This window comes from Giraffa tippelskirchi, chromosome 14, assembly GCF_054371585.1.
Source record: "Giraffa tippelskirchi isolate mGirTip1 chromosome 14, T2T-mGirTip1v1.2.pri, whole genome shotgun sequence".
Classification (NCBI taxonomy): Eukaryota; Metazoa; Chordata; class Mammalia; order Artiodactyla; family Giraffidae; genus Giraffa; species Giraffa tippelskirchi.
The window spans coordinates 69,839,312-69,865,734 of NC_137288.1; the positions used below are offsets into that span (position 1 = coordinate 69,839,312).

The following is a 26,423-nucleotide window of genomic DNA, read 5'->3' on the forward strand; positions in this document are numbered from 1 at the left end:
CTGAATGACGGAGGCGACGGGCACGTGCAGACACAAGGAAGCGCGCGCTGGGCCAAGAGAAGAGTTAGGGCCAAGTCCCCGGGTCTGGGATACGTTTTTTGGTGTGTTTAGGGACCCGATGTGACTTGCGTCTAGTGGGTGTGTGAGCTTGCTAGGGCTTCCTCACAAATCACCACAAACTAAGCAGCTTAAAATGACGGGAATGTGTCGCTTCGCAGTCTGGGGGCCAGAGGTCTAAGATCAAGCGGGCGGCAGGCTGCACGGCCCCTGAAGACCCCGGGGAGGGTCCTTCCGCGCCTCTTTCCGGCCCCCGGTGGGCGCTGGAAGGCCCTGCGGCTGCGCCCGGCACTGACGGCTCGGACTGCGTCCTCACCCGGGGTCCTGCCTGCGCCTCAGTCTCGGGCTGGCTCTTCCCTCTGCTTTAAGGGGGAAGGCGGCCCCTCTTCTCCAGCACCCCGTCCCCCGCTCTGGGAAGACTGAAACGGGCCTCTGTTAACGCGCCCGGGATGTGTATCCACCACTCAGAGGGCATCAACAAGGGTGAATGCCGGGGCCTCTCCTCTGTCTTTTTTCTACTCTGGAATCAGTGCGTCCTATAATAGAAAGAAGAATCCGCCTGCATTGCGAGACCCCAGTTCCATCCCTAGGTCGGAAGATCCCCTGGAGAAGAGGTAGGCTACCCGCTCCAGGCTTCTTGGGCTTCCCTGGAGGCTCAGATGGTAAAGAATCTGCCTGCAATGCGGGAGACCTAGGTTCAATCCCTGGGGTGGGAAGATCCCCTGGAGAAGAAAATGCCAACCCACCCCAGTGTCCTGGCCTGGAGAGTCCCCGTGGACGGAGGAGCCTGGCGGGCTACAGTGCATGGGGTCGCAAAGAGTTGGACAGGACTGAGTGGCTTTCCTTCTATGGATAAAATTAGCTTTGTCTTATCCTAAAATATCTTGACTCATTTATTTTGTTGTTTACAACAGTAAAGTTTATTTGTTTTGGGTGGACAGACTTACGAATTGTGACATCGTGTAGAGTCGTATAACCACTTCCAGAGCAACTCCATCAGTCCCCCAAGTCCTATCATGCTACCCGCTTTGTACATGTAACCTTTTAAAGTAAATTATTTATTTTTCCTTATTCTTAGGCACTTGATCCTTATCAACAGGTGCATCGTAAGCGTTGATTTGGCACTTCAGAAAGACGGATCAGTGGCTCTCTGTAATACCAGTGTAAAAGATCCTTTTTACTCCGGGCCCACCAGATCTCCGACAGCGCCTTGTCATGGGCACAGATGTTGTCTGTGTCCAGCAGGATTCAGTTTGCTCTTTGATCTCACTCCTTGCTTATGTGCACAGGAGCTCAGCGCTCTTTGTGTTTCTTCCACTCCTGCTCATAAAATAGTCATGGGCCTCCCCACCCTTTGCACTGTTCTTTAAATGTGTTCAAGCGACTCTTTAAGCACGGTGTCCAGATTGAGACGCAGTGGCCCTGATGTTGACACCCTGGCCCTAGCTGGGACACACGTTCTTCCTCCCCAGATTCTGTCTAAAACGGCAGTAGCATTTTTTCTTTTCTCAGCAGTGATTCACTGTTTACTTCAATGAGTATCTGGTCAACTATACAATTAAAAAAAAAATTAACACAGGGCTGCTTGCTAGTTCTTTCAGTCCTTACGCTGTATATCTGGCATGGGGATTTTTGCATCCAAGTAAAGAATTTTATATTTGATCTTTCTAATGTTTTCAGTGTAAAATTTGGCCAGAGTTCCCGCTTGTGGACACGGGTCTGCATTATGTCTGTGCGCCTCTTCCTTGGTTTTCCAGGAAGGGTGGAAGGGAGGCAGGCGTTTATTGCTCCCTGCCACGTCACACCTCTCTTTAACCCCAACGCCCTTCTTCTCTTGTTTTCTCCTGTATCTTCACAGGTGAAAGATACGGCAGCTGGTGTCACCCAAAAATGGAATGAGAAAGGAGGCAAAGAGACAGGCTAGTGGGGGAAAAAAAGGCTTACAATTGGGCTATTACCTTATTATGATGTATTAGGCAAGATATAGAAGTAGCATGGTCTGGTCTAAAGAATAAAAGAAATGATCTGTTAGTAATAGATTGGTACATAATGAGTTCCGTGTAAAAATGGGGAGGAATGGATTGGATTAAACAACAGGAATTCTCTTACTCTGTTGATACGATGTATAAAACAGGTAACTAATGAGAACCTAACTATGAGCACAGGGGACTCGACTCGGTGCTCTGTGGTGACCTACATGGGAAGGAAATGCAAAAAGGAGGGGAGATATATAAACATGGGCTTCCCTGGTGGTTCAGACGGTGAAGAATCCGCCCGAAATGCGGGAGACCTGGGTTTGATCCCTGGGTTGGGAAGATCCCCTGGAGGAGGGAATGGCAACCCACTCGAGTATTCTTGCCTGGAGAAGCCCATGGACAGAGGAGCCTGGTGGGCTACAGTCCATGGAGTTGCAGAGTTGGACACAACTGAGCGACTGAGCCCGGCACACACACACATAAACATACAGCTGACCCATTTGGCCCTGCAGCAGAAACTAGCACGACATTGCAAAGCAACTCTGCTCCAATACAAAGTAATAACAGCCTTTATTTTCCAAAGAAAACATTACACGAATTCTGCTTGTCTCCCTTACATGTATGCTTTAGTAAGAACACAGAGAACATTTTATAGGATTTATTTTTAGGGTATTCTGTAATTTTGTGTCACTATTCCTATCTATCATCTATTTAATTTTTTTGTAAGACACAAGATGAGATCGATCCTCTTGACAAGTTAAAAAATCCACAACACAGTGCTGTTAACCACAGGCATAATGTTGTACTGCAGAAATTACTCATCTTGCATAACTGAAGGTATACGATCCCTTTGATTTAAACATTTTTGATAATAGTGTGCTTTCATACCAAACATATTATTTACTCTAATTTCAGAACCATACATGTTTATTAAACACCAAAGGCATTTTATTTCCTATGAAATTATTCCTAATATATAAAATGGGAAAATAAGATACACACACATGTGCTACTACCCAGATCTTACAAATAACATTTTTGTTATATTTGTCACCGATTTTGGAAACAGAAAGCAAAACATTTCACGGGTTGAGTCAAAGCTCTGCCTGTGTCCCTTTGTGCCTCCTTCAGATTCACTTACCCGCCCCTCCCCCTCCTCCCTCCTCCGCCTCCCCCCTCTCCCCCTCGCCCCTCCCCTCCCCTCCCCCTCCTCCTCCCCCCTCCTCCCCCCTCCTCCCCCGCTGCAGTAACCAGCTGTTATTATTACCATGATGATTCCTATAGCCCTGTTCATTCATCTTGGCTGCCTTATCACATTTCATTTATGAATATTCCAAATTTAAATGTTTCCCTCTTGGTGATTACTTAGATGATTTTGGAAAAGTTTTGATGCTAAGAAGCGGCCACTGTAAACATGTATGTATGTCCTCTAGGTCCTCAGTGGCCCAGTGTCTGCTCTTCAAAGAGCTGTAAGCATCTCTGCTCTCACCGGCAGCCTCTTTATCTGTGCACTCCACACTTTTACACACTCTCGGTACTGTCAGTCTTTATATTTTGGTCGATTTTATGAATGCAAAGCCAGACATCATTGTTGTTTTCCATCTTTTCAATGTCTTTCTTTCTTTTTCTTTTTTTTCAAAGCAACTTTATATTGAAGTATAATTGACTTATGATGTGTTAATTTCAGGTGTACAGCAAAATGATTAAGTTACACTATATGTATCTATTTTTTTATCAGATTCTTTTTCATTATAGGTTTTATTACAAGATATTGAATATAGTTCCTTGTGCCATACAGAAAGTCCTTATTGTTCTTCTATTTTATGTATAGAACTTTTCACTTTCTTGATATCAGTTTTATTGAGATATAACTTACATACCATACAAATAACTCTTTAAAAAGCATACACTTTAGTAGTTTTACTTATTTCCACTTTTTAATAGTGTCTTTTTTCATACAGAGTTTTCAGGGATTGATGTAAACTCATTGAGCTTCACTTCCCTTTACTGTTTATGCTTTTTGTATCTTAATGCAAGATTTCCTTCCTGAACACAATTGGAAAAGGTTATTCTCCTACATTTTCTTCTGGAATTTAAAATATTTTGCTTATCACATTTAGGTTTTTAGTTTCCCTAAAATAGAATTTTATGTATGTTGTGATCTAAGCGATCTAAATTACACTTAAAAAAAAAATTACAGATAAACAATTGATCCAAAAGTATTTGAATAGTTCATTCTTTCCCAATGATTTGTAGTGTTAGTTCAGCGATATTTTGTGTTTCTATATTTACTTTATAAAATGTGTTAACTGCCTTTTTGTCTTTACCGTGTGAAAATCTCAAAGTCTTAATCATTAGACTTTACAATGGTATTTCTTAGAGCAAGGACATCCCCTATCTTTCTGGTAAAAAGGTTTGATTTCTTGGCCCTTTGCTCTTCCAAATAAAGTTTAACACTGGCTTGCCAAGTTCCATATAAAGCTTTAATAAAATTTATAATGAATTTTGTTGAGTTCCTAGATTAATCTAGAGAGAATTGACGTGTTTATTACAGTGGGTATTCCCAGCCATGGTCTATCTAACTGGCAGCTTCTTTAATTCCTGTCCCTGCTTCCAACTTGAGATGGATGTGCAAATACGGCCATTTGTCTTTTAGTTCTTTCCCTTTTCCTTGCTTTCTTTCTTTATTTTTTTATTAGCCATTTGTTTTATTTGCTTAAAATACAGTTCTATCTTTTCTTATTTTTACTACATTATTACAGAAATGCCAGTTCAAGTACTTAAGTCCATTGGTCTTTTATGATTTTCTTTGGGGCTTAAAATCTAAGAAAAGTTATAATTTCACTATAGTATGATAAATATAATATTCAGAATAATTTTCCAAAGAATGTTTAAATTTAAATATTGATCATTGTTACATTTCTAGAAAGTCAGTTATAATAACCTGAAGGTAATTTTCTGGAAGAGCCATTTAAAAATAGCATTAAACTGGGTAAAAATATTTCACAAAGATAAGTGCCTTACATATTGTACAATGAAAGTTAGACATGTATACAAGTGATAATCTTTTGTGCCTTGGTTTTAAAGCACCCTAGAACCAAGATAATTGATAACAGCCAGGGAATTAAGACAAAATTAATGTGTTCATTCTTAAATTACAATATAGAGTGACAAAAGAGCACTTTGAGAGTTTTTGGCTTGTTTTACCAAGTGAAATTTACTTGGTGGATTACAGGATTCTATAAGAGTTCTGATGATCATATTGTTGCTGTTGTTCAGTCGCTAGGTCGTATCTGACTCTTTGTGACCCCATGGACTGCAGCAACGCCAGGGTTCCCTGTCCTTCACTATCTCCCTGAGTTTGCTCAAACTCATGTCCATTGAGTGGGTGATGCCATTCAACCATCTCATCCTCTGTCATCCCCTTCTCCTCCCACCTTCAATCTTTCCCAGCATCAGGGTCTTTTCTAATGCGTCAGTTCTTTGCATCAGGTGGCCAAAGTATTGGAGCTTCAGCTTCAGCATCAGTCCTTCCAATGAATACTCATGATTGATTTAATTTAGGATGGACTGGTTTGATCTCCTTGATGTCCAATGGAATCTCAAGAGTCTTATCCAGCACCACAGTTTGAAAGCATCAATTCTTCAGTGCTCAGCCTTCTGTATAGTCCAACTCTCATATCCATACATGACTGCTGGAGAAACCATAACTTTGACTATATGGACCTTTGTCAGCAAAGTAATGTCTCTGTTTTCTAATATGCTGTCTAGGTTGGACATAGCTATTCTTCCGAGGAGCAAGCGTCTTTTAATTTCGTGGCTGCAGTCACCATCTGCAGTGATTTTGGAGCCCAAGAAAATGAAATCGGATACTGTTTGCACATTTTCCGCATCTATTTGCCATGAAGTGATGGGACTGGATGCCATGATCTTGGTTGTTTATCGAGGGACTCGTGCATGCCAGTCTCAGCAGCAGTGTGAAAGCTGACACAGACCTGCCCAGACAGACCAGGTGACCTCGGCTTCTTCTTTCAAACAAAGCTACACTTAAGCTTAACTGACATTGACCTAATGTGAGTGAGTGGTGGGATTAACCTTCCAAATGTGTGTTTGCAATTATTAACTGGAACTGTCCTCATAAATCAGTCTCTGATTTGTGGTTTATTTCTGGGAAATACTTTAAGCTGAGTAGATTTTTTTTTTTTTTTGATGTCTTGGAAGCTCCCACCTGGGGCTTCCCAGGTGGCTCAGTGATAAAGAATCCACCTGCCAATGCAAGAGACAAGGAGACATAGGTTCTGATCCCTTGGATGGGAAGATCCCTGGAGGAGGAAATGCCAACCCACTCTTGCCTGGAGAATCTCACGGGCAGAGGAGCCTGGCGGGCTGCAGTCCAGGGGATCATCAGAGTCAGACACGACTGAGCACACTCACACCCCTCCAGTGCGTCTCTGGAGTATAACTTCTGGAAGAAGGCATCCCTTCCCTCAGTTCCCCTCTACCCAGGAGCTCTACGCTGGATGGAGCTACAGAGCAGGGAGAGACCCTCTGCGGGCCCAGCTCATACTGAATGTCCCAAACAAGCCATGTGGGGCTCAGGGGCTTGTGAGGCATGTGACAGAGAGGAGTGGAGGCTGGAGGATTCTTAGGTGGAGAGAAACCTGAAGGACAAGGTTAGACGCAGAAACTCAGGACACGACACTTGAACAGAGAGGCCGAAGCACAATGTCCAAGTGCTGGGAGGGAAACCTGGTCATCTCAGGTCACCAGGGGAGTGAAAGACACTGAAAGCCTGTGCCCTTAAGACAATGGTGTTCTTTCTTTCCAATTATGTTTTGAGATTAATGGCTTTTTTTTTTTCCCAGAGGAAAAGAGCAAATTCTTTTTTAAAAAATCAATCAATCAATTAATTAGTTTAGCTTTGTCGTCAGGTCTTAGTTGTGGCCTGCGGGATTTTGTGCTGTGGTGCTTGGATCCTCTCGCTGTGGCGACAGGCTCAGGGGTGCAAGCTCGGGGGTGCAGGCTCGGGCTTGGTTGCTCTACAGGATGTGGGATCTTAGGCCCCTGACTGGGGATGGAAGCTGCGTCTCCTGCATTGCAAAGTGGAGTTTTAACCACTGGACCCCAGGGAAGTCTCAGAAAGAGGCAAATTCTTATCTTGGGCTTAGAACAGTATCTCATACACATGCCTGACAAATGTGGATTTAATGAATTTATCAAAGTTCATAAAGATTCCCATTTCCGTTATGTAACATGCAAGTGGAAACTGACATGCACTCAGATTTTGCTTGGTTTTATTGTTCCTGAAAGAGTGATAATAAGAGAATGACCCTACTTCTGTTTTAAAAGCCAAAGTCAGTAAAAATGTTTTAATATTTTGAAAGTATAGTCTCTTTCTTCCCATCTTCATGAGCAAAAACCATTTTGATTCTCTGCTAGCAAAAATAAAATTTATGAAAGTGCTTTCTCATCTTTATGAGGACTAATTCCAACCTTCAAAACAGTTTTTAATCTTTTAACCTGCAAAGTCACAACTATTTGGATGCTCTTCCTTTAATTTTAACCAGTTGCAAGCACACTTACATGTGCTCATGACTGTCAACACATCACATATACTTCTAATCATACGCTTTAAGTACAACATATCATTTTCTGTTGTAATGATTTTAAATACATTTCCTCTAAAAGGAGAGTGAAAAAGACTCTTTTCTTTTTCCAGAATTAAGTCATACTTGTACAGTTTGACATAGCACATGCCATGACACACTTGAAGATGATAAACTCTTTGCATTTGGACATTGAAAACTCACATTTTATAAAAAGTGTTTTCTGGGTTTCCACTTTGCTTTTGTTACGATGACTCATTCTGTCCTTTATTCTGGGAAGTCTTAATGAAAATGTTTGAGTAAAGAAGAAGTGAAAGGACATGCCCTTTAGGATCCAGGACAGTGAAAAAGCTTTTTATAGCAGATGTTCCTTGCATATTTATATGTGTGAAATCCAAATATAGCAACTTTTCTTTTTTTCTGTGATAAAAGTCACTCTGACTGCTGAAAGCAGAAAGAAAGTCTAAATTTTCTGTGGGTGCTGACCTTTTCTTCTCTTCTCTTTTTCTCCTTGTCAGCTTCTTCTGGTGGAAATTTTGGCACAGTATAATAAAAAATAGAAATATTAAAGAGGTAGCCGTGACCTTAAGTATGCTGGCTGAGGTTGCCCTGATATAATGCAAATAAGTGTGCTCTTGGTCAATGGTGAACTAATGTTAGTATTAAAATGTCAAAATATGTGGTCTTTCTTCTTGGGCATTGTGAGCGTCCCACTGGTGATGATCAGTCTAGAGCCCTTTCGTACATAATTACTTCATGTCATCCACAGTGCTGAATGATCACCCTTGTTCTTGGTAAAGTTTTTACATTTTCTAGGACTCTGACCTGTCCAAGTTTTCAGTTTTCAGCAAACAATTCCCCAGTAGTCAGAGAACCTAATTCCTCAAATTTAGCACAGAGAAGAGATTAAGTGAAGAAAAATTCCACAGCTGGTATAATGCAGGGAGCTCAGCTCGCTGCTCTGTGATGCCCTAGAGGTGTGGATGGGGAGGGGCGGGGGCTCAGGAGGGAGGGGTTATGTGTACTTACAGCCGATTCATGCTGTTGTGCAGCAGAAACCAATGCAGCACTGTAAAACAATTATCCTCCAACCAACAATAGATTTTAAAGAAAGATTAAAAGAATCCCACAGCTAATAGTGGGAGAACTGGACTCACTCCAGTCTCATTTTAAAATAAATCAGCTCCATATTCTGGTATAGTTTATGTCTGATAAAATGTGCCCATTAAAAATGCACACTTCAATTATTTTTGAAAACCTTATATACCCCTGTAGACTACCACCAAAATCAAGATCACTTCCATTATGTACAAATGTTCCTGTGATCTAATCCAGCCCCCCGTCCTTGTTCCCAGTCCTGAACAATAACTGATCTGCCTCTGTCCCTCTAGATTAGATTTGTCGTTTTAAGGGTTTCAGTAAAATGGAGTCATACCGTATGTTAGTCGTCTCATTTGCCTTCCTTTTCTTTGCCACTTGCAGGTCACTCTCATCACCGAAGTTGGGGACCATGAGAGATGCGGGCTTTGGCTTCTCATACACATCCCATTCACGGTGGTTTAGCGTCCACAGGTTCGGTCTCTGGAGGCAGGTTCGAGCCCTGGGTCGGGGAGATCCCCTGGAGGAAGGCATGGCAGCCCACTCCAGGATTCTTCCCCGGAGAATCCCATGGACAGGGGAGCCTGGCGGGCTAGACCATAGGGTTGCAAAGAGTCGGACAGGACTGAAGAGACTTGGCGCGCACGCACACACACACACATACATCCCATCTCTTTCTGCAGGCTGCGGTTCCTCCTTGCTGTTTTCCACTTACATCCATCTTTCCCTCCTGAGGGCCAGCCCCGCTCACGCCAGGCCCCGGCACGAGAAGTAAGCGCCTCCCGTAGACTGGTTAGCCAGCTCCCATAATTCCTTGAGTCAAACGGCCATGATGAATCCCTTCTGACGCCCATCACTCCTACCGGCTCCGTTTCTCTGATTAAACGTTGACTGACACGCCAGGTATGGTAGTGTTTTAGCTTTCAGCCGTTTGTAATGAATCTTCCTGCCAAGAAAATTGTGTTTTTCTATCAAATAGCAGTTGGAGTTTAAAAAAAACAACATGGTCACACTTTAAACAGATACTGCTCAGATATTAGTGTCAGAGCGATTTCTGGCCCTGCTGTGAGGGCCGGTAAAGGGACCTCTGGAGTTTTCTTGCTTCTTTCCTTCATCATTCTTTTCTTGCGTTCCTATCCCCCCCCCCACCTCTGCCCTAGGTTTACATTTTAATTACCTAATTAAAACACTTACTGAGTGCCTACTGTGTGAGTAGGGGCTTCCGTGGTGGCTCAGATGGTAAAGAATCTGCCTGCAAAGCAGGAGACCCTGGGTTCCATCCCTGGGTCGAGAAGGAAATGGGAACCCACTCCAGGATTCTTGCCTGGAGAATCCCATGGACAGAGGAGCCTGGTGGGCTACAGTCCATGGGGTCACAACGAGTCGGACACGACTGAGGGACTAACACTTTACTGTGTGAGTACTGTATATGTGCCAGCGTATTGGACATTGTGCTAGAAAATACACCCAGAGTGGGAACAGAACACAGTCTGATGTTGGTCCCCTTGGAGACGTGTGTGAAACCAATGAACAAACACAGGGATCTGAAATTACAGTTTCCTTCAGATCTATGGAGGAAAAAGTATCTATAAAGAAATCTACAGTATGTCCTTGATGTCCCGTATAAAAACATGTGAGAAAGGAGAAATTATTTCTTGGCAACCAAGCAAGTTACCTGCACACTGCATTTTTCAGTACCTTGTCTCCTATGAGGCTGTAGTTTCTATGGCCCAAGCAAAGCCCCAGAACTTCACACGCTAACCACGGTTTATCCCGAAACTTCTAGTCAAGCTAAACCACGTATTTATTTTTCTTTGACGTTTCAAAGAATGCCTTCAGAGTTTCTTCTCATTACCACCAGGGATTAAATCTATTAGAATAAATTTCTCATAATGCTAATTCAGAAGAGGTCTTGATTTATGTTACGTTAGATAACCAGCTTTAATTGTAAACAGTAAGAGAAAAAGTAGGTCTTTAGTTTTGATGGGTGAAATGGCTCTGGGTTACCAGCACCAGATTCCTGACCGTCTCCAATGCCCACCTTCTTTTGCTGAGTGACCTTAAGGGTTTTTTTTTTTTCTTCTGCCCTGTGGAGCTTGTGAGATCTTAGTCTCCTCACAGGGACTGAACCCCTGGCTGCAACAGTAAAAGCGTGGCGTCCCAGCCGCTTGGCCACCAAGAATCCCCAAGAGGTTCAGTCTCTGTCCTGGTGCTATTCCTTTTCTCCTTTTGTCCAAGTCTTTCAAGTTTCTGTATGGTGTTTTGTAAATATTTAAATCAACCTATTTTCTTAGACAACATATATGGCCATTCAAAAGGAACAAAGGCCCACTCTAAACATAGTATTTTTACATTAGCAAATTCCTTTCCAGTCACTCTCACCGGAGTACCTATTTCACAGATTAAATAATAAATCACACACTATTTAAGAAACAATGGGCAGGGGCAATGGGATGACCCAGAGGGATGGGATGGGGAGGGAGGTGGGAGGGGGGTTCAGGATGGGGAACACATGTAATCCCATGGCTGATTCATGTCAATGTACGGCAAAAACTATAAATTGTAAAGTAATTAGCCCCCAACTAAAATAAATAAATTTATTAAAAAAAAAAAAAAAGAAACAAGTAGGGACAAGTTACTATGACTTCCCAGTAGATGGCGCCAGATCACACGTTACCAACCAGCACCTTTGGAGACTGTGAGGGGATTTCATAAATCTGGCAGCATCTTCTTTCAGGAGGAGCAAATTGTCTTAGTTCACATTTTTTTTGTTCAACTGTCATATAGCCCAAAGCTTTACGTTTTAAAATTCCACACACTGAAGGGGTTGTTATTTTTGAGGGCATTTTTTAAAGGTTTTAATACTTGCAGAAAGTCTATAAATAAAAGTACTCTTTAGAGGTACTTAAGCGTTCAAGGAAAAATGTATGCACTATAGAGTTTTGAAATACTTTTTGAATGATAACAGTACAAAGTCGCTTGTGATCTGTGTATGGATGAAAATGGTTTTTTTAATTGAGGTATAGTGGGTTTACACGGCTGTGTCAGTTTCAGGTGTACAGCAAAGATACTCAGTTATACATACATATATATATATTTTCAGTTTATTTTTCCTTATAAGTTATCATAAAACATTGAGTATAATTCTCTGTGAGGCTGATTTTTTTAGGTGTTTAAAGAAGTTTCCATCTTTTCACACTGCTCCCGTGAGCCCTGAGCTCACTGCTCGCTATGCTTCTGGGCCTTGGGCCGATGGAGCAACAAGACAGTAACTCGCTTCCGAGGTGGTAGCTTCTTTTTGCAGCAATAACTCCGAGTGGGGAGTGAAGTACATGCCATGCTTTGGCGATTGACTAGAACTGTTCTAGTAACTAACCCGAGTTAACAGTTCAGCACATCAGTGTGGATAATGCAACCTTATCAACATTTTTCAGTTTTTTACATAATTGAATGGTGCTTGAGGTTTTGTATGAGTGTTTTTGGAAAGTGTTGTTTTGAGCATGTTTAAAAATGTGTGACTTTATACTGTGAGCATCACTCTTTGCTATACACATTAAGGATATATTAATATTTACATTGGGAGAAGTCAAAATAACAAAAATAATAAATTATTCTGCCTTCATATGTGGCCATTTGACATTTGACTCTTGTAAGATCTATTGGAATATTTGCATTACAAGTATGTGTTCTTTACTTCTCTTTAGATAAATAGCCATGTTGTTGCCCTGTGAATTTAGTATTCCATAGGTGAGCCACCTCCATGGGGTTTATAGTTAGTGATTTGTTTCTTAATATATATTCTCATCTAAATCATATGGAAATTCACTTTGATATATAGCTGAATTTTCCAGCAAAATAAACTTATTTTTTAACCAAATATGTAAACATAAAAAAACTATGCCATTTGAAAACTTCTTAGGTATTTCCTACTTTCAAAATATACTGAATATTTACAATATCTTCCTTGATGAGATGCTCTGCTTTACAATATCAGTCATCATCTTATTTGCTGCTCACTTCTAAATTAACATTCCTACAGAGTGCCTGTGATTTATGGTTTTGTGTGTTTTATCATCTAGGTGATCTAACTACAAAAAATATTTAATAATCAGTATAGCGTAGATACAGATATCGGAATGCATGCTGGCTGAAAATACCTGTCTAACCATGCCAGGGTCTACTAGCTGAATTTCAGCATCTTCATTTACTTCCTGTAAATAGCCTGACTCACCAAATGGCACTCTGAATATTAGTCTGAGTCCCAGATAATTTGGTTTTGTCAGAACTTGCTCTGGGGATAATGTAAGTATCCTGGTTACCCCTGAAAGGAGGCATTCCCTCTTTGTTACAGACGGATGAAGCGGCATTCAGTCCACTGGGGTCATGAGAGCTTAGCGACTGGTCTGGAAGACTGAGGGTCAGCTCCGTTACAGCAGACTCTCCAAGCTGTGAGGCCCTTCCAGAGAAACCAGCTTACCCCATCCTGCTACACCTGACATCTCTCTCTTCTCTTTCTTTGGCCGAGGTATGTGGGATCTTAATTCCCGCCCCCCGTGTTGGGAGTGCGGAGTCTAAACCACTGGAGCACCAGGGAAGGCCTGTCACCCTCTCTGTTTTGCTTTGCTACTGTCGTCCGCAGAGATTGAGGAAATCTAAAGGATGCATTGTGACAAATTCTCAACCCTGACCACAGAAAGAAGTCAGGTGGGTTCTTTAGGATGAGATTCATTTCAAAATAGCTTAATGAATGCTTTTAACTCAGAATAGCAGGGTTGCTGGGCTTCCCTGATGGCTCAGAAGGTAAAGAATCTGCCTGCAATGCAGGAGACCCCAGTTCGATCCCTGGGTCAGGAAGATCCCCTGGAGAAGGGCATGGCAACCCACTCCAGTATTCTTGCCTGGAGAATCCCATGCACAGAGGAGTCTGGTGGGCTACAGTCCAGGGGGTCAGAGAGAGTCAGACACAGCTGAACGACTAACACACACACAGCAGGGTTGCTGATACCATAAACCCTGCAATTGGTGACTTTAAATCCTAGATTCTCCAATTACTAGACCCACGAACTTGCTGTCTCCTTGTTAAATGGGGTTTATAAAATTCCTAATACATAGTGTTTTAAGAGGGATAAATGCACACAAAATTCTTAGCACGGTCCCTAGTACAGAGACTCTCCTCAATGAAAACTGTTCTCATAACTACTTTGGTTACGGCGGCGTTAGCCCTGAGTGAATGCTGACGACTCCCTGTTGTGGCTAGTTTACATCTTATATGCTCTCCTCACGACTTCTCTCTCCATTCCCATCCCCCTTTCCTGATAACCTGCTTTTTCCTTCACAGGTGAAGTACTAGGTGTTATGCCTCTCAGCACCCTACCATTTTTAAGTTGACCTTCCACATCCTTTCACTGAAAGCGTTGTTTCTCCAAGCACAGTCCCCGACCAGGATCACCTGGGACCTTGCTAAACATGTAAATTCTGGGGCCTCACCACAGACTGCTTCACTAGTGGCTCAGTGGTAAAGAACCTGCCTTCTAAGGCAGGAGACCTGGGTTCGATCCCTGGGTGGGGAAGATCCCCTGGAGAAGGAAATGACAACCCATTCCAGTATTGCCTGGAAAATCCCATGGACAGAGGAGCCTGGCGGGCTACAGTCCATGGGTCGCGAGGAGCTGGACACGACTTATCCACTGAGCACCCGTGTACCACAGGCTGACTGGATTGGATTCTCTGGGCAGGGCCCAGGAAACTATGATTTCCCTGGTCCTCCTGCTGAATGCTAATTTGATGAAGACTGTGAACCTTGAGGCTCTCACTTTCCAAATCCCCTTGACCCAAGTGTTCTCTCCCTGAAGGTTCCAGAGAAGTGAAGCCATTTCCCCAGGATGTTTACTGTGAATCAGGGGGACTTTAAAGAGTGATTCATGGCTGACATGGCTTGACTCATCTCTGCACAGTGGAAACAGAAGCCAGGGGAAAGAGACTGCAGAATCCATGGGGAAGAATTCTCCTGGTGAGGACCTAGGGGCACGCCGTTAATATTTTCTGCTTTTTATCTCTTCTTTTGTTGATGCTTCCATGGCTTTTAAAAATCGATTTGTAATTGACAACAAATTGTAAGATATTTAACGTGTACAGTGTGATGATTTGACATGCATTGTTTATGGACTCCAAAGAGTGAACATTGACAGGGATCTTCAGAACGAATCCAGGTGGGAGAGAGCAATTCTGGATGAGGGCCCTCGAAAGTGCCAGCTTGCCCGTGGCTGTGTAGTATTTGTTTGACAAGAAGAATCCATTCTTATTGGATGGGGTTGCAAAGAGTCGGACACGACTGGGCAACCCACATACACACACACACACAGGAACCTGTTCTGAGTAGGCCTATTTCTGTACCTTTAATGTGCTGATATTTAATTGCGATATTCCCGGAAGGTCTGCAGGAAAGTTTCTTCCGGTGACACGCACTGGGATTGGCTCTCTCACCTGTCATTTCAATCCACTTTCCTCTGATGATAGAGCACAGGAAGCTAAGATCCCCTTTATGCTCCCTGGCAATTAGGGTGTGTATCCAGGACCATCGATCAAGCCCGGTCCTTGAAGGGTAAGCCAGAGTCTAGGGACCTCTAGGACAGCCTTTGCTTTTGGATACAGATGACTCCCTTTTCTGATCTGGCTCCTCATCTTCTCCTGGGGAAATGGCCTTGATTGGCAGAGCCTCCTAAGCAGCTTGAAACCATTAGGAAGAAGCCACTATCTTTGAGCTGCTGAAAAGAAACTAACAAGTGTCTGCCTCCTGATGTCAGGATGAGAAAGAAAAATCATCACATGCTTCAATTGTTACTAGTTGGGTTTTCTGTCCCTTGCAGCCCAACATGCTGCTTCCTTATTTTCTGTTTATTTACAATGTTGTAAATTCTCTGCTGTACAGCAAAGTGACTCAGTTATACATACATACATACATACATACATATATATATATATATATATGTTCTTTTCCATTATAAAAACCCCTTCCTTATTCAGTGTCTCAATAGAGCTAGGCTAAAAGAAAATTTTCATTAACGATTTAGAGTGGAGTTAGCAATAAGACAGAGAGTGCGATCAAGGAGAAAGGACAAATGACCATTGGAGACTGAATTTAGGAAGTTAGGGAATAAATTATCAGCAGGTTTCTCTCTGGGGTGGAGCCCCATCTGCTTCTGTTTGCTCTTTCTTTTTTTTTCCTAAGATTTTTTTTATGTGGACCATTTTTAAAGTCTTGAATTTGTTGCAATACTGCTTCTGTTTGTTTTGGTTTTTTGGCCGAGAGGCCTGCGGGATCTAGCTGCCTGACCAGGGGTTGAATCCTCACTCACCCTCTGCCTCGGAAGGCGAAGTCCTGACCTTCGGACCACCAGTGAGCCCCGTGCTCGTTCTATGGACAATAATTTTCATATAAATGTGCTCTTCTATACAGGTCCAAAGAAGGGACCCCAAATGGGTGTTAGAATATATTTGTTCTGCGTGTACTGCTTCTCAGTGGGGTTGCACTTGACATTTTAGACATGATGTTTCTTCATTTGGAGCAACGATCGTACACATTGTAGGATATTTATCATAACAAGCGTCTGCTCATTAAATGCCTGTAGTGCCCATCTGTTATTTTGACAAACAAAAATGTATCTTCGTATTTCCGATGCCACCTGGGAAGGTGGCCATGTGTTTGGTTGAGAAATACCTTCTTACAGCCTCTGACACTGTGCCCCGCAAGCCCCCCGTATGTGGTTAAATGGCTCATATTCAGCGACATGCTGGTAAGCTAGCTCTCAAAAAAAAAAAAAGCTCTACGTTGTATCCTTTGCCAGTTTCTGTGCTATAAATATTCCAAACACAGCAATTTTCATGTTATCTGAGGTTTAACCACTGGCTTGTAAAATTTCTGAATATTTAATAATTGGATCTTGAGAGGTGGTAGGGCTAGCTCTGGCAAATCCCTGGACACATAGCAATTCAGAGCTGGAAGCTGGATCCTCCCGCACCCCTTATTTTATGAAAGAAATAACGTGGTAGAAGGTTTACAGTCAAGTGTGTATATTTTGCTATGGCCAGCCAATCTTTGACCACACAATGCCCCTGTCAATTCCCTGCGGAGGTAAAGTGTTACGTGCTTTGCCACTAAATGACGATGGGAGATGGAAGTGTCTCCGTTCACAGATTCAGCTACACATTCATTTCTGGCACCTGGCCTCTGTCCTTGTGAGGATTCTCAATATATGCATGTTATTTAGGTTAAACACAGAAGGTTGCATTTATCTGATGCTTCCCATGATGCTAAGGGGCTTCCCAGGTGGCTCAGGAACTAAAGAGCCTCTTGATGAAAGTAAAAGAGGAGAGTGAAAAAGTTGGCTTAAAGCTCAACGTTTAGAAAACAAAGATCATGGCATCCGGTCCCATCACATCATGGCAAATAGATGGAGAAAAAGTGGAAACAGTGGCTGAATTTATTTTTCTGGGCTCCAAAATCACTGCAGATGGTGACTGCAGCCATGAAATTAAAAGACGCTTACTCCTTGGAAGGAAAGTTATGACCAACCTAGACAGCATATTAAAAAGCAGAGACATTACTTTGCCAACAAAGGTCCATCTAGTCAAAGCTATGGTTTTTCCAGTAGTCATGTATGGATGTGAGAGTTGGACTATAAAGAAAGCTGAGCAATGAAGAATTGATGCTTTTGAATTGTGCTGTTGGAGAAAAGACTCTTGAGAGTCACTTGGACTGCAAGGAAATCCAACCAGTCCATCCTAAAGGAGATCAGTCCTGGGTGTTCATTGGAAGGACTGATGTTGAAGCTGAAACTCAAGTACTTTGGCCACTTGATGGGAAGAGCTGACTCATTGGAAAAGACCCTGATGCTGGGAAAGGTTGAAGGCAGGAGGAGAAGGGGACGACAGAGGATGAGATGGTTGGATGGCGTCACCGACTCAATGGACATGAGTTTGAGTAAACTCCGGGAGTTGGTGTTGGACAGGGAGGCCTGGCGTGCTGCGGTTCATGGGCTCAAAAAGGGTCGGACACAACTGAGCGACTGAACTGAACTGAGGATGCTCAGTGGTGAAGAATCTGCTGGCAGATGCAGGAGACGAGGGTTCAGTCCCTGAGTCGGGAAGATCCCCTGCAGGAGGAAATGGCAACCCGCTCCAGTACTCTTGCCAGGGGGCATGCTCTCCCCCACCCCCGGGTCTGCAGAAGTTAAACCCAAGCCTCTGGCTGGAAAGCGAAGGAGACGCTCCTCCTGGCGAGCTGCACTCCCCTGCGGTGCGGGCTGTCTTCTCGTGGTCAGGAGAGAGGCAGCACTTCCGTCAAGGTCTAAAGGGCTGCATCTGCGACAGCCTTTTGGAGCTTGGGGCTCCTCTGTGAGACTCTCTGAAGAGGGAGTGGAAGTCTTCCATTTTATGAGACCAGCTTGTCGCTGCTGTGACTGTCCTTGGTTTCGACTAGATGTACCCAGTGATCTGACTTTCTCTGCTCTCCTTGCCTCTCACACTCACTAAATCAGTACTTTCACGACTATATACAAAATTTTCAATTTTAGACCTCAGGTCATACAGTGATTTAGACAGAAGCCTAGACACCATCTGTAGGATGTTTCCATGCCTGGTGCAGCCTGACAGTAATTTTATGGGGTTATATGCAGCTGTGCTGTCAGAGCCAGGACTAGAATGCAAGCGTCCCAGTTTCCAGGTGTTAATTAACTAGACTAAGGTCATACAGCGAGTAAATAGCAGAGCCTGGACTCAAACCTTGATTGGCTTACTCACTATATACACTTCTTTTTTTTTTTTTTTAGAGAAAGGGAGGTAGTTTCTGCCAACTTGCTTTAATCTTTTAGGTAGTTCCAAGAATTCTGAGAAAATATACTAGGCTTGACGTGACCTTGGAAAAACCATAGCATTAACTCTATGGACTTTGTCGGCAAAGTAATGTCTCTGCTTTTTAATACGCTATCTAGGTTTGTCAGAGCTTTCCTTCCAAGGAGGAAGAGTCTTTAAATTTCATGGGTACAGTCATCATCCACGATGATTTTGGAGACTAAGAAAATAAAATCTATCCTTATTTTAAAGTTGAGAAAATTGAAAACCCAGAGAGACCCAGAGAGGTTCAATAATGTGCCCACAGGGTAGAGGTGTCTCAGGTAGAGCTTGTCTGCAAAGCGGGAGGACTTTCTCTTCTGGACCATTGGTCAAGGGTACTATTAATCTGTTCTAAACTCAGCCAGGAACCGTAGATATCATCATAAACATTAATATTAGAGAAACACTAGAATATAAGGAAGGGGGTGCTGGGAAACCTGTTCCCACCTCCAATGAGAAGGTCCCCAAGACACTGGTTCCGTAGAAGTGATATTCAAGGTGGGATGGTGCTGGGAGAGAGGGTGGCAGGGGGCAAGGGTTTGCAAACTTCAGCAGGATGAGAGCTGCCTGGGTGCTTATTTAAACATGATTCTTGGGCTGTCCATGCAGGGATTCAGCTTCAAAAGGATGATGGAGGGACTGTGAGTCCATATGTTTCAGAAGCATTTGCAACATGAATACAAAGGGAACGTGAGAAATGAAACAAGAATGAAGGGGTTGAGGGTCAAGGATTGAAAGGCACGCTCTGCTCGGCTTTGTGTTCTGAATTTAACGATTGTTGTTGCAGGGTGCTATGCACAGGCCAGGTTAGAAATACCTCTTTTGGAGCCCTTCTTGAACTGGAGGCTAAAAAATCCAGACTGTTTTTAAACATAACATAGAGGAAAGGGAAGTAGCTCAAATACAGATATTGATTTAGATCAGAGGTGGGCAAAACACAGCCAACATGAGATAGGTCTGGGGCCTGGGACCCTTTGCTGCAAATCTTGCACCTGGACACACCTCCTCTCCTTCAGCTACAGGATACAAAGCAACTACATGGAAATAAACATAACTGTGTGCAGGCACAGTTGGGGAAACCCTGCACCAAAAAGTGCAGAGAAAAAAACTTGCCATTTCTGAAGAGCCGGGAGCGAAAAATTGGGTGTTGGGAACGAAAGCAGGGACTGCACGTGCCCCACGTGCTCAGCATCACCCAGGGACGGGCAAGCTTCCCGAGCCCCCCTCCAGCCCGATCCCTGGGCAGCTCTACTCCCACCTCTACTCCCACCCCACGGAGGGAACAAGGTCCTCCCTCCCCACTTCCAGGAGCAAGCCAGCGAGCCCTTTACTTGATTTCACGCCCGCCGGCAGCTAGCCCAGGAGCCCCAGGAAAGCCTTGACTGAATTTCTTGTCTGGCCTCTAGTCCGTTTCTGTTGACTGGGGAAGGCCGAGAAGCCTGGTCGGGATCAAATGGGCCAAATCCAGCCCGCAGCCTTGTCTTGTCAATTAAATGTTACAAGAGCACAGACTTGCGCATTGGTTCACCTGCAGTCTGGGTGCTTCTGTGGGGCCTCCCAGGTGGCTCTGTAGTAAGGATCCGCCTGCCAGTGCAGGAGATGCAGGAGACGAGGGTTTGATCCCTGTGTCAGGAGTGGCCCCTGGAGAAGGGGATGGCGACCCACTCCAGAATTCCTGCCTGGAGAATCCCATGGACAGGGGAGCCTGGTGGGCTGCAGTCCCTGGGGTCGAACATGAGCGTGCATGCTGGGTGCTCCAGGATAGCACAGAGAGTTGTCACAAGAGACCACGAGGCTCACAAAGCTTAAATATTTAGGGTTTGACTCTTTCCCAAAACAATTGCATCAACTCCTTTTATAAAAAAATATATTTAAAGGTGATTTACAGTACTGTGTTAGTTTCAGGCATACAGCTTCAGATGCTTTTCTGTTACAGGTTATTACAAGATATTGAATATAGTTCCCTGTGCTATACAGTAGGACCTTGTTGTCTATCTATGTTATATATAGTAGTGCGTATCTGTTAAACTCCTACTAATTTATCTGTCCCCTGCCTCTTTCTTCTTTGGTACATACATTTTCTTTTATGTCTGTGAGTCTGTTTCTGTTTTGTAAATGAGTAAATGATATCATATCATGTTTGTCTTTGACTTCACTTAGTACGATAACCTCTAGATCCACCCATAGGGCTTCCCAGGTGGCTCAGTGGTAAAGAATCTGCCTGCCAATAAGGGAGACACAGGAGATATGGATTTAATCCCTGGGTTGGGAAGATCCCCTGAAGGGAAAAAATGGCTATCCACTCCAGTATTCTTGCCTGGAGAATCTCCTGGACAGAAGAGCCTGGCGGGCTGCAGTCCCTGGAGCGGCACAGAGTCAGACACGACTGAGTGACTGGGACATGCAGGTCCATCCATGTTGCTTCAAATGGCATTGTTTCATTCTTTAGATGGCTGAGTGATATTCCATTGTATATATGGACCACATCTTCTTTATTCCGGCACCTGTAGATGGATGCTTAGGGTGCTTCCATGTCTTGGCTATTGTAAATAGTGCTGCTGTGAACACTGAGGGGCATGTACCTTTTCGACTTAGAGTTTTCGCCTTTTCCAGATACATGCCCAGGAATGGGATTGCAGAATCATATGTTTTTTTAAGACACCGTGGTGGCTCAGACGGTAAAGCGTCTGCCTACAATGCAGGAGACCCAGGTTCAATCCCTGGGTCGGGACGATCTCCTGGAGAAGGAAATGACAACCCACTCCAGTATTCTTGCCTGGAAAATCCCATGGACGGAGGAACCTAGTAGGCTATAGTCCTTGGGGTCGCAAAATGTTTTTTAAAGAATCTCTAGACTGTTTTCTATAGTGGCTGCGCCAATTTACATTCCCACCAAAGGTGTGGAAGTTCACCCCCCTGTTCTTTAGAGAATGCGTTTAGAATATAGGTCCTAAGTAAACTATTAACGTATTCCTAGGGCTTGGGTCAGGAAGATCCCCTGGAGAAGGGAATGGCAACACACTCTAGTCTTTTTGCCTGGAGAACTCCATGGACAGAGGAGCCTGGCGGGCTACAGTCCACGGGGTCGCAGAGTCGGACATGACTGAGTGACGAATACACACACAGGGCTTGACTGTGTGCAGAAATATACTTGGATCTCACTGTCGCCCGCAGCCCACATGCCCGAGCAACCTGTGTGGACAAAACCAGGTAAAGACACATGTGGCAGAGGCGGCGTCTCTGAAGAATATTTTATCCTGTTTTGCATTGATTTTTGAAGGGATTTAAATGCATCCCACTCTCCTTTTCCTAAAAAGGTCAGAAATTTAAGCAAATTTCAACCTTTGGTTTGTGTTTTTCAACCTTCCGCTTTTCTGAAGATCAGTTCCTTTGTTGAGGACAAGGGAAAACTGAGAGAAGGGAGACAGTCTCAGTGTTCTTTTTGTCAATCCCATTTTTATAGCCTCTGTCCTGCTGAAAGCCATGAATCTGCCCTCTTTTTTTCCGAGGCCACTGACAGACTCTACAAATTCTTGCTTAGAGATTGAGAGAAGCTTTCATGGTTCAGTTGCTGACTCATCCAAAATACTAAAGCATGCCTGCTGAGCCCTGGCTCTGGAGATGCAAGATGTATAAAATGCATCCTCGGCTTGCAGCCTACAAGCCGCGAGAGGCACAGAGCAATTACCCAGAAGACAGCCTCAGACGTGCTGAAATAAAGCAACTACGGGAGCCCAGGGAAGGCCCAACCAAGGCTGCTTGACAGAACAGAAAGGAACATATGCTTTGTATCTTAAGTGATGCTTGTGTTTACAACACACAAATTTAGATGCCAAGAGGTCCAGTTATTTAAAAAAAAGCATTACCCTCAAATCTGGAACTAAGCAGCATCAAATATAAGAATCATGTTTAACATCATCATTTCCCACCAGTCTACGCCTAGTTGCTGTGTCAGGTGAACTCAATTGAGAGGGAGCTCTGGGTGCAACGTAGAACCTCTGGGTACTCAGGAGAAGACTGGGGTTCAGACGGCCCAGGGGAGCCCTGGATGCCTGGTGTCTGGGCTTACATATGAGCAAAGTGTCTCCAGGAAGGGTACCTTCGATTGGTGTCTTTCGAAGTGGGTCTAGGCTACTGAGCTGGTACCTCTTTCCAGGCAGACTTATTTTCATGGGTAAGGAGTAAAACAAGCTCTAAAGCAAGGGGTCTCCAATGTCACTGCAAATTAGGATTATCGGGTGAGTTTTCCTTTTCTGGCCCCACACCATGCAGCATTTGAGATCTTAGATCCCCGAGCAGGGAACAAACCCAGGGCCCCTGCATTGGGAAGTGGAGTCTTAACCACCTGACCTCCAGAGGAAGGCCCCTGCTGAGCTGTTAAAACTCCTGCTGCCCAAGGCCCTCTCCAGAGTGACCACATCATAATATCTGAGGGGAGGACCCCGAGAGTGTAGTTTTAAACTCAGAGGAGCCCAGAGTGCAGCCAAATTTGAAACGACTGCTGTAAATCAGTGGATTTCAATCACCTGAAGGGCTTGTTAAACTTAGTCTGCTGAGTTCCCCGCCCCAGGATCTGATTCCGTGGGTCTGGGGCAGCTGGAGAATTTGCATTTCTAAAATGTTCCCAGGTGATGGGGTGGTGGGGTTAGCACGTTGTGAACGACTGCTTTAAATGAAAGCAATAAAGGGGGCGGTTGTTTGAGACGCAGAGTTCCCCTCTGCATTTTGAAGAGTGAGACGCGGAGACCGGGCTGGAGATGTTGGTGCAGTGTGCCCGTGAGAGACACATTCCCGGACCGGTAGGCACCTGTCTTTAAAACGTCCTTGACTAGCTAGGAAAAGAGTGCTTCTCAGGGTTTGTTTTTCTCTTTCTCTCTTTTAACCTCTTTCTCTTTCAAACTTTCTTCCTCTTTCAGATTCCTTTCTCTTTCTCAGACTCTCTCTCTTAGACTCTCTCAAGTTCTCTCTCAAACTCTTTAAATCTTTCTCTCTCCCTCTCTCTTCCTTTCTCTTTCTAGATAAGGACTTTGTTAAAATGCTAAAGAGCATTTAAAGGAATCTGGCACACTCAAAATGGCTTTAATTTTACAGAAAACTTGAAATTTGAAAATAAAGTAGCTTTTTGCAAAAAAGCAATCTTGAATGATAGATATTTCTGGTGGAACAGCTTTGTCGCTCTACAGGAAAAACTTGTAGTTATGTAGGCCAAAGAAATACGCCGTAAGAAACAATAGTTGAAAAGTTATACACACTGAACATGAATAATTAAATATATTTGACCCCTCTGTCTTGACCTCAGCAAAGAGGACCACACCTAGACAGTTACCTTCATTATTTATAAAACAGTCTCTTCCTGCCCCAAACTAATTTCTTCTTCAGCCAAGCTTCTACTTTAAAATGGATGCTGGTTACATTTTAAATTCCTTTTAGAAGCTGTATTTTCAATTGAGTGAATAATCTCCCGGATACACTGCTTTCTCCTTTATTTGAATATTCTCTCAGAAAACTATTTCATCTTTTCACGTGACTTTGCCCACTTAGAGAACTCAAGAATACTTTAAAACCCCTTGCTGTAGAGGTCATGCTTTTATGACTAAGGACTTTTACAGGATGCAGAATCTGTAGGAGGTAATCTGTTTCAAGAAGGAGGAAGCAAGAGGGGGCAGAAAGAGCACCTGCTTTGGAGCTGACCAGCTCTGCAGCTGTGGCCTGTTGACAAGCCAGTTTCCCAACGTGAGAGTTAGCGTGTCTCCAACAAGGTTGCTGTGGGTGTTCAATGGGAAAATACAGAAGCGTCTACTAGCAGATGCTTTTTCAGTCCATACATGCCCGTTCCTCCATTCCTTGCAGGGTCTATTTCATTTGGCAAATATTTACTTAGATCCTTCCCTGTGATATGTTTCAGGAATATAGAGATGGATAAGTGTTCCTTCTTCAGGAGGACTTCATAGTCTAAAATGAAAGTGTTAGTCACTCAGTCGGGTCTGACTCTTTGCGACCGCTCCTCTGGGAGTTGGTGTAGGACAGGGAGGCCTGGCATGCTGGGGTTCATGGGGTCGCAAAGAGTCAGACACGACTGAGCGGCTGAACTGAAACAACTGAAAGATGTTTTTCTGGAATTCTCTTGCTTTCTCGATGATCCAGCAGATGTTGGCAATTTGATCTCTGGTTCCTCTTATTTCAGTACAAATTTTACTTCCCAAAGTTACAAATACAAGAAAAAAAATCACTTAAGTGGGAGTCAAAATGCTTCAAACATCCAAACATTAGAATTTTTATAAAAGACCTCTTTTTCAAACAATCATCACTGATTTTATAAACTTCTATGGCAATAATTGAGGCAGGTATATTTCACAGTGGCAGTATTTGGTGATGGCATAGTCCACCCACATGAAAATGGCTTTCAGTGATGTTAAATTAATGCAATTGATTAGTCTGATAAAGTGCTTTCTTGCCAGTGATGTGGAGACTTAAAAACTATTACAATATTGCCTTGTAATTATGTGCACATGGTAATTTTCTCAATTATTTTCGTCTTTTTTTAACTGAAGTACAGTTGATTTACAATGTTTCAGGTATGCAGCTAAGTGAGTCATATATATATGTGTATATGTATATATATACACACACATATATGTATACACACACACACAGTTTCTCAGATTCTTCTCCATTATGGGTTATTATAAGATATTGAATATAGTTCCCTGTGCTATACAGTAGGTCCTTGTTTATTTATTTTATGTGGTATGTATTGGTTAATCCCAAATTCCTAATTTATACGTCCACCACTCCCTTTCCCTTTTGGTAAACACAAGTTTATTTTCTGTTTGTGACTCTATTTCTGGTTTGTAAGTAAGTTCATTTGTATAATTCTTTTTACATTGCTCATATAAATGATATCATATGAGAGTTGTCTTTCTCCGTCTGCCTTTTCCCTTTGTATGATGATCTCCAGGTCCATCCATGTTGCTGCAAATGGCATTATTTCATTCTGTTTTAAGGTATGTAATACCTCCTCTTTATCCATTCATCTGTTGATGGACATTTAGGTTGCTTCCATTGTCTTGGCTATTGTAAATGGTGCTACTATGAACACTGGGGTTCATGCATCTTTTCAAATTAGAGTTTCGTCTTTTCTGGATGTGTGCCCAGGAGTGGGGGTGCTGGATCACATGGTAACTTTACCTTCCGTTTTTAAGGACCCTCCCTACCGTTCTCCATTGGGCTGCGCCTGTATACATGCCCACCAACAGCGGGGATTCCTATGTCCTTTTTCTCCACACCCTCTCCAGAACCTGTTGTTTGTAGAATTTTTGGTGATGGCTGTTTTGACTGGTATGGGGTGGTTGATTATCTCACTGTAGTTTGGATTTGCATTTCTCTAATAATTAACAGCGTTAAGCATTGTTTTCACGTGCTGGTTGGCCACCTGTATGACTTCTCTGGAGAAATGTTTATTTATGTCTTCTGCCCATTTTTTGATTGGTTTCAATTTGGTTCAGTTTCTATATTGACTGTATAAGCTGTTTGTATATTTTGGAAATCCCCTGTTGGTGGCATCTTTTGCCAATATTTTCCCCCAATCTATAGGCTGTCTTTTCGTTTTGTTTATGGTTTCCTTTGCTATCCAAAAGGTTATAAGTTTGCTTAGGTTTTGTTTGTTTTTGTTTCCATTACTCTAGGAGATGGATCCAAAAAATATTGCTGTGATTCATATCAAAAAGTGTTCTGCTTATTTCTCCCTAGGAGTTTTACAGTATCTGGTCTTAACATTAAATGGTCTTGAATCCAT

At 43.2% G+C, this 26,423-nt stretch overlaps 1 long non-coding RNA gene across 2 annotated transcripts in view; it reads left to right on the top strand.

Moving 5' to 3' along the window:
• Positions 1-9,553: 9,553 nt before the first annotated feature.
• LOC145534770 (uncharacterized) overlaps positions 9,554-26,423 on the top strand; it is a 72,884-nt gene continuing 56,014 nt past the window's right edge. For both annotated transcript variants that reach the window (XR_014074978.1, XR_014074979.1), the window contains exons 1-5: positions 9,554-9,640; positions 13,089-13,262; positions 13,377-13,441; positions 14,076-14,205; positions 14,590-14,747. This is a non-coding gene — a long non-coding RNA (uncharacterized LOC145534770). The remainder of the gene's footprint in view (positions 9,641-13,088; positions 13,263-13,376; positions 13,442-14,075; positions 14,206-14,589; positions 14,748-26,423) is intronic.